This window comes from Oryctolagus cuniculus, chromosome 12 (genome assembly GCF_964237555.1).
Source record: "Oryctolagus cuniculus chromosome 12, mOryCun1.1, whole genome shotgun sequence".
Classification (NCBI taxonomy): Eukaryota; Metazoa; Chordata; class Mammalia; order Lagomorpha; family Leporidae; genus Oryctolagus; species Oryctolagus cuniculus.
Window position 1 is genome coordinate 116,856,251 of NC_091443.1, and position 9,500 is coordinate 116,865,750.

General features: G+C 38.4%; 1 pseudogene; it reads left to right on the plus strand.

Moving 5' to 3' along the window:
* The window catches only part of LOC100345477 (E3 ubiquitin-protein ligase TRIM13-like), a 28,186-nt pseudogene extending 24,592 nt beyond the window's left edge, over positions 1–3,594 (plus strand).
* The last annotated feature ends 5,906 nt before the right edge of the window (positions 3,595–9,500 follow it).

Consider the following 9,500-nt stretch of genomic DNA (forward strand, 5'->3'; position numbering starts at 1 on the left):
TGCTGTCTGCAGTGCTGGCATCCCATATGGGCACTGGTTTGAGTCCTGGCTGCTCCATTTCCAATCCAGCTCTCTGCTATGGCCTGAGAAAGCAGTAGAAGATGGTTCAAGTCTTTGGGCCCCTGTGCCCATGTGGGAGACCTGAAAGAAGCTTCTGGCTCCTGGTTTCAGATAAGCACAGTTCCGGCCATTGTGGCCAATTGGGAGTGAACCAGTGGATGGAAGACCTCTCTCTCTCTCTGCCTCTCCATCTCTCTCTGAGTAACTCTTTCAAATAAAGAAATAAATCTTTAAAATAAAAGAAAATTGAGAGTCACTAATTAAACAAAAACTTTAAAAAAATGCATGTATAAGTAATGAATATTTATAACATTTATTATTTTTATTTACTTATGTATAGTATGCATAGTTTTGGAAGAAATGCATGACATTTATATGTACAAGAGTGCATGTATGTGAACACAAGCATCATTTTTACTGTACGAGTTTAACACTAAGAGATTACCTGTCACTTCAGGATGAAATAAAATGTCTTCCCTGTACCTCTTTAAGAGAAAAACTTACACTATATTGACAATATTTTAAATTGTTTAGGGGTGGGGTGGCAAGGTGCTGCACTAGGTTAATCCTCTGGCCACAGCACCGGCACCCCATATGGGCACCAAGTTCTAGTCCTGGTTGCTCCTCTTCCAGTCCAGCTCTCTGCTGTGGCCCAGGAAGGCAGTGGAGGATGGCCCAAGTGCTTGGGCCCCTGCACCCACATGAGACCAGGAAGAAGGACTTAGCTCCTGGCTTTGGATTGGCATAGCTCTGGCCATGGAGGCCATTTGGTTATTGAACCATTGGAACAAAAAGCTTTCTCTCTCTCTCTCTCTTCCTGCCTGTAACTCTACCTGTCAGATAAATAAATAAATAAATAATCTTTAAAAAAATTGTTTAGGGGCATTTATTTTCATTTTATCAAAAATGTTCAAAATATTTGCTGACATTCATTTTCTATGAAATTATTTTTGAAACTAATGAAAGTATCCATTGAAATGCTTTTAACACATTGACTATCATATTAATGTCTGTTGTTAAGGTAAATGAATTTACTATAAATTCAAGAATAACACTTCTTTTGTCATCTTTGTTTAAATGAAAAATGGTCTTAGAGAATACCAGGGGCTGACTTTTTAAGAAATAATTTTTACTTATTTATTTATACTTGGATTTTTAATGTTAGATCATTAAAATGTAGAAATAAATTTAATGTTGAGTCTAACATATTGACTTTTCATAAGATTTATAGGTTTTTCTTTTGTTATTTAAGTTTTTCTCTTTTGGACTATCAGATTGATATGGGTGGGGTTATGTTAATTTTGTTCATCACTATGTAACTTTAGTACTTACCATAACATCTGATGCAAATATAATGTTTGGTAATTTTAAACCTGCAAATATCTTACATTGCACTTAATTAGTGGTTGGGTCACTCATGAATATTAACATTTTAAATCATGATTTTACATGTAAAATGGCTTAATATGTTTTACATGTTAGATTTTCCATTAAGCTTTTTATTTTAAAATACTGTCCCACTGCTGAAAATATTTGTGCCGCTAGAGCCACCGATCCGATTAGAAAAAAGAATTTTCATTAACATTTTCTACTTTCTAATGTTCTTTATCAAAGAAAATCATTCAAGAACTTGAACTTCATGGCTCCTACATGGGCATATCAGTAACGGGAGACCAATCACACTATGCAAAGTAAACATAGATTAAAACATTTCATCTAAACCACTAGTTTCCAAGCAATGATGTTTGAAGACTTTGATAGTTCCTCAGGAACTGCATGCAGTGCAGGTGTGGTGAGGTTAAGCTATTACGGTTCTGAGAGCTCTCTTTGTTTGAATCAGTTGATATTATCTGCATGATCAATGAGAACTGGACATTGGGTTTTATTTTATACAAGGGTTTGGAGAAAATGAGCTTGAAGAAAAATGTTTGACAAACAGTGAAATAAGGATGTAAATCAAAAAATAGATCTTATAACTACTGACATTTTAATTACATTTTGTTTTGTCTAAAAGAGTCTAGAGTTTAGTATCTGTAGGGTATGTCATACTGGAAGAAACAGGGAAAACATCTTCATTTAGCCAACCAATTTAAAACATGTTCTTTTCTTACAACACTGACTCATCTAATGACTGAGGAATGTTCCCTTTTGAAAAATGATAAAGAAGTAATGTGGGGCCATGAATCCATCTTGCAGCCATTACTGGCACATATCACATGGCCCCCATGGCTGGAGGGGGTGTGGCATATCCCTCATGATGCCAGAGGCACTCCTTCTGGTAGAGCTGATGGAGCTGCTAACTGCTCGTATTTCTTACTCAACCAGAAGATAGCATTTCTTCCCTAGAAACACCATTGTCTTTGGTGCCCTCTGACTTACAGGAGACTCCCTGAATGTGATGTAGTGCTTGAAGATCTCATGTGCCCAATTTGTTGCAATCTGTTTGATGATCCTCAAGTTTTTCCTTGCTCACATAGCTTCTGCCAAAAGCGCCTGAAAGGTCTCATAGAGGGAACTGTGCAGAATTTATTGTGGAGACTATCATCATTCAAGTGTCCCTCCTGCCATAAGAAAGTGTCAGCTGCTGGAGTTAGCAGGCTGCAGGTTAATTATTCCCTGATGGGTATTGTGGAAAAGTAGAACAAGGTCAAGATTTCTCTCAAGATGCCAGTGTACAAAGGACTCTTGGGGCAGTCCCTCATTGTTTTCTGCCTGACTGATATGCAGCTGATTTGTGGGATCTGTGCTATTCCTGCTGACCACACCAAGTATGTCTTCTGATCTATTGAAGATGCCTATGCTCAGGAAAGGAATGCCTTTGATTTCTTCTTCCAGAGCTTTGAGACAACGTGTAGGGGAGATGCTCTTTCTCACTTGGATACCTGGAAACTAGCAAGAGAAAATACTCACAGTTACTGACTAAAGATTAAGATGAAATTAAGAAATTTTTTGAGAAGTTGAAACACACATTGGATCAAAAGGATAATGAAATCCTGTCTGACTTGGAGATCATGAAAATTGCAGTTCTGCAAGCTTATGACCCAGAGGTTAACCAACTCAACACCACCTTACAGGAACAATGATTGGCCTTTAACATGGCTGAGGCTTTCAAAGACTTGGAAGAACCCATGATATTTCTGCAACAGATGTAGGAGTTCTGGGAGAAAATCAAGGTCATCAAGGAAATCCCTTTACCTGCCTCTTCATTTTTCCAGAAGCCCTTTGATGAAGAACATTGACCAGTTAGTGTGAGAACATCAAATTAGTAGATGTGGATACTTTCTTTGCCTCAGGGCACTGTCACATTCATTAGCAAGATTCCCTGGCACTTTTATCAGTTATTTGCAGTAGTCCTTCTGCTTGACTTTCTCATTTTCTTCAGTCCCACTGCATCCCTAAAGTGATCTTTATTTGATGAATATGCAGGCAATTCACTCTGTCAGCCTATGTTCTTTGGGTGTGTGCACCTTATTAGCTGTGGTCTCACCAATCCTTATCCACACTAACACAGAAGGCCTCTATAGCAATCCTGACAGCCAGAATAAGTACAATGGCGTACTGAACTCCTGGAGAAAGATCGATCTGTAAGGGCAGTTTATGACATCAAAGCCACAGATGTCAGGTTAGATAAATAAGATTTAATGCAGAAGTACATTTTGATGGATGAGTTGTTATAAGACTTTATTTGGAAGGACAAGATTTTTGACTAAGTGATATATGAAATTGAAGATATGAAACACTAGAACTAGAGACCTATGCACTTAAACTTAGAAAAAATACCATTGATGCCTTAGGAACTGAAGTCCATAGACTTGAGAATGAACCAAAAAAATGAAACCCTGAAGTTCCATGTGTAAATCTAGAGATATTATAAAATGATACAATGAATCACTTTGGAAGCATGTTTGCCCAGCCACTCTGAAAAGCCATTTCCTACCCTTTCATGCTGACTGCAGAGCCATTCAGAAGACATTATTTCTAAGAAGAAGAAAATATTCTGTGTGAAGAGCAATTGAAGATCCACAGAACCAGAACAACTTCCTAAATTCTATGAGACAATACAAGTTGGATTAATCTGAAAATCCCGTTTTTGTGATTCAGCATGGAACATTTTGGTATTTGAATTGCTTATAGTTTCTCATTTTAGCCTATCAATGTGTGTTGTACCTTGAAATATTGATTCTTCTCTTTACATTGGTAAAACTAAGTTCATCCCCAGGATTATGACTTTTAGTTTTGTTTCCACTGAAGTTTTCATTTCATCCAAATCTGCCCATCTGAATATGTTGGCTATATCTCAGTATGTGATTTTTAAACAGTCCCTGTTTCAGAGTCGATCTTTCCTCATAAAATGTGTAAATTGTTACTACATACTTTGTGACTTTGACCTGAGTCCTAACAGAAGCACTATCCTAACCTAATTATCCACATTGTTCATTCCAGAAATGATTTAGTTGCTGAACGGCATGAAGGTGTTTTAGGACACTCTTTTAGTCCATAGTTGTTATACCTTTGTAAAATGTCTTCTTTATCTTTGTTAATTTTTCATTTAATTTTCCTTCTTTTATAATCCTACCTTGACTTTCTTTTTTTTTCTTTGACAGGCAGAGTGGATAGTGAGAGAGAGAGACAGAGAGGAAGGTCTTCCTTTGCCGTTGGTTCACCCTCCAATGGCCGCCATGGCCGGCGCGCTGCGGCCGGTGCACCGCGCTGATCCGATGGCAGGAGCCAGGTACTTATCCTGGTCTCCCATGGGGTGCAGGGCCCAAGGACTTGGGCCATCCTCCACTGCACTCCCTGGCCACAGCAGAGAGCTGGCCTGGAAGAGGGGCAACTGGGACAGAATCCAGTGCCCCGACTGGGACTAGAACCATGTGTGCTGGCACCGCAAGGTGGAGGATTAGCCTAGTGAGCCACAGCACCGGCTCTACCTTGACTTTCACATTGTTGTAGTAACATTCTACTGAAGGGAAAAGTTTTCATCATCAGCTGGATGTATTAATAATTCCCAAACTATGGTTCCTAATCAAAAAACAAGAAGGCAGGAGCAATACTTCCATAACAAGAACTTCTATTTCACTTTTCTCAAATGGTCACAGCCCAAGCACCATGACTCCCAAGAATAGAGTATCTTGTCTGATGAAAGAATAGAATGATTACATTCTTTTACCCAATAATTTCATTTTTAGGAATTTATTCTAAGGAAATGAAAGGAATAGACCACAAAGACATAATGGGCACATAATGTTTCTCTCAGTGTTTCTTAAAATAGTAACCCACCAACAAATAAGCAGGAAAAAAATAGGGGGAAAATTCAAATCTCTATCAGAAAAGAATATATAAGTCATTGTTGGAGCACCCAACAAGATTAGTCTACACATTAGATCCTACAGTCCAGTGTCAACAAGAGAAGTGATCTCTTAAAATCACCAGAGACAAAGAAAGATCTCCATCCTTAAAATTCACTAATAGAGTTTCATTTATGCTTCTTATTTATTTATTGCAAAAATAGATTTCAATTAAAAATAAAATATATACATCATACATTCATTTACTATGAACAATGTGTGTGTGTTTTTTTTTTTAATTTGACAGGTAGAGTTATAGACAGTGAGAGAGAGAGAGACAGAGAGAAAGGTCTTCCTTCTGTTGGTTCACTCCCCAAATGGCCGCTATGGCCGGTGCTGCATCAGCCCAAAGCCAGGAGCCAGGTGCTCTTCCCAGTCTCCCATGCAGGTGCAGGAGCCCAAGCACTTGGGCCATCCTCCACTTTCCTCCCAGGCCACAGCAGAGAGCTGGACTGGAAGAGGAGCAACCAAGACTAGAACCCGGTGTCCATATGGGATGCTGGCACCGCAGGCAGAGGATTAGCCAAGTGAGCCACAGCGCTGGCCCCAACAATGTGTATTTTAAAAAATAAGATGGAAATGGGATTCAAAGGTAAGTTTATTTTGGTGCATTAAAATTTGAAATTCATGAATCTGGGTGATTTTTAAAAACTCATTGAAAATGTCCATTATAAAAATCTATATGGATATAAGTGTTTTTGAATCAAAATAATCTCTCAATGCATTTTACATGAATTTCTTGAATGGCCATTGTACATATTGTTTTGAAATTTATATACATTGTAAAATGGTTTAATAAAGTGAATTACCGTATAATCATAATGCATATTTTTAAAAGTTAAAATTCTTTAAATTTTTCTCAAAAATTTTGGAGAAAACATTTTTAAGTGCAGTCACCATGTTTCACTTTTTTGTTCATCTTCCAAATCTTTCCTCTTTTATCCATTAATTATACATCTATATTTTCCCCTCATTAAAATCTTTAAATTTGCTTTTCACTTCTGCAGCTTAGATGCTCTTTTCCTAGCTTCTGCACTGAAAGTTACTCCCCATTGCTATGTTTTAAGATCACGTATTATCCATTAGTGAGGACTTTCAAACTCTTCTGGCTAAAGCAACCCTTGTCCTTTCCACTGGGATCTATCACATTATTTTATTTTTTATCCAGAGCACTTCAAATATTTAAACTATTTTACACAAAGCTATAATTTATACCACTTTCTTCAAATATGCTCTATGAGGGCAGAATTTTGACATTCAGGCCACTCCAGAATGTCAAATTAATTAATAGAAAAATCAGGTATGTGAATCTCACTAGCATCAACGCAAGTTAGTAATTAGCCGGTAACACCATAAAGAAAAAAAACTGACAATCAGAGCAGTTCTGTTTGCTACGAAAGATTGATTTAGAAGCAACAACTCAGATGTAGCCAGTCTGGGCTGTCTGGGAAATTTTATCTGCTTCTCTAAAAGAAATCAAGATGTGATATATTTTAAGGGACCGTAGCCCTTTTGCAGACATGGAAAGGGTAGCTGATGGGCTGTGATTACCTGGGCACACAAGTGTAAAAAGTGGGTCTCTACTGGCTGAAGCACTAATTTACCAGTCAGTACATGTGGGTTTCAGAACTGGAGACACACGCAGCCTGTGATGGAAACAGGTTGGGAACACATGAAGGAATAAAGAGGATGCAGTAAACCAGTGCTTAGAGATTGTTTATAACCTTAAATGCTTATGTTAGAACAAAACACTGAAAATCAATCATTACAGCCCCCTTGTTAATTATAAACAAAAAATATCAGAGTATTGAAGAAGAGGAAGAAAAAAGAGAACGGCAGACATGTATGAAATGCTATACAATGTACCACAAATAAACAAGGACACAATGACTTTTTTTAAGAAAAATGTTAACAAAGTTAACCATTAGGAAAAAACAATTAAGGAACAAATGGGGAAAGTAACACAAATAACCAGTTTAGGAATTAAAACAGTATCATTCTTTTGTAGAGATTATAGCTTTGGGCAAGATACTAGAGAAAGATATGAAATTCCTAGGAGTAAAATTTGACTTCAGAGATCAATATCCACCCTATTTTGAAAATCAGGTTTCCAAAAAACAAATATAACATAAAATAGAAAAACTCCTATATAACCCAAATAAGTTGAATCACATTTTGAAAACTCCAAACAGTCAACCCAGAAAGTCACACAATGACAATTTCAGGTCCAGAATTAGAGAATACTTCAAAACTTTACAGAAGAAAAAACAAATTTACATTTCAAAGACCTACCCAAAGTGAAAATAAGCAAAGCCTATTTTTTAGTTTCTTTTGGAAAACCACCATTACAGTGAGGATGGTGCAAGCAGGCCAAGACTTGAAATTAAAAAAGGGGGCTGGCGCTGTGGCACAGCAGGTTAAAACCCTGGCCTGAAGTGCCAGAGTCCCATATGGATGCCGGTTCTAGTCTTGGCTGCTCCTCTTCCAATCTTGCTCTCTGCTATGGCCTGGGAAACGCAGTAGAAGATGGCCCAAGTCCTTGGGCCTTTGCGCCCATGTGGGAGACCCAGAAGAAGATCCTGGCTCCTGGCTTTGGATCAGTGCAGCTCTGGCTGTTGCAGCCATCTGGGGAGTGAACCAGTGGGAGGAAGACCTCTCTCTCTCTGTCTCTACCTCTCTCTGTAACTCTGTCTTTCAAATACATAAAATAAATCTTTAAAAAAGGAAATTAAAAAAAATAAATTTTTGGATCAAGACTTGAAATAAAAATTAAGTTTTTAAAAGCATCTCTTTTCGGCCGGCGCTGCGGCTCACTAGGCTAATCCTCCGCCTTGCGGCACCGGCACACCAGGTTCTAGTCCCGGTTGGGGCGCTGGATTCTGTCCCGGTTGCCCTTCTTCCAGGCCAGCTCTCTTCTGTGGCCAGGGAGTGCAGTGGAGGATGGCCCAAGTCCTTGGGCCCTGCACCTGCATGGGAGACCAGGAGAAGCACCTGGCTCCTGCCATCGGATCAGCGCGGTGCGCCGGCTGCAGCGCACCAGCCGCGGCGGCCATTGGAGGGTGAACCAACGGCAAAGGAAGACCTTTCACTCTGTCTCTCTCTCTCACTGTCCACTCTGCCTGCCAAAAAAAAAAAAAAAAAAAAAAAGCATCTCTTTTATAAACAGAGCTACTAATATCCTCAGAAAAGTATTAATGTAATAAATGAATTCATCTAAGAAAATATATCAATAGGAAGCAGGGACATAATAAAAAATGCAAGGGTGGTTAACATTCCCAGACAGGCCTTCCAGGCAGGTAAAAATCACAAGAAGAAAATCCCATGGTCATTTAGATTCCGTGTTGGAAAGCATTTAGTGAAGTTCAGCAGCTAGGAAAGAGAAAACTGCTAGCAGAGCAACAACAAAAAAGCCAGCGACTTCTTTACTGTGCCTGACAGTGAAATGAACCTACAGGAAATGACACAAATAATAAAGGCTCATTGAAAGCTTTTTTCCTTACAGTAAACCTAGGCCATGATTCCTGCACTCTCTCTCAGACTTTCTACTACAGGTGTAATAAAGGAAATAAAACAGCAAAAAGTAATTACATGGTATAAAGATCAATTTCTAAGTCATAAAATGTGAATATACTGGGTGATGCTTATATACAGAGATAATCCATAAAAATCTAAAAACTGATAAATGAGATTACTGGAAGAATTATACATACGTGTGTGTGTGTGTGTGTGTGTTCTAATTACTAAGTACTAGCAGAAAACAGAAAATAATAATAAAGGACAGGCAGACTAAAAAAAAACAAGTGAAATTGGAGGATTCAATTTTGTGATATCCTTAAATATTCTTTAAATCAATACTTAAAAAACTACAGATGATTCAACAGAAAAAGTATCACATAGATGATGAAAAAGAAAGGCTCTGAAGCCAATAAACAGCCATTAAATGGTAACCGACCTGAGTTAGTTTACTGCAAGCTCCAAGTAGGATCCTCTCAGGAAGATGAAGGTGGGAGCCCAGCAGTGAACAGGACCAGAGAGGAGATCCCACCTCTCGCTGCAGGGAGGGTGGCGCACAAGAGGATGAAGTTTCAGAAA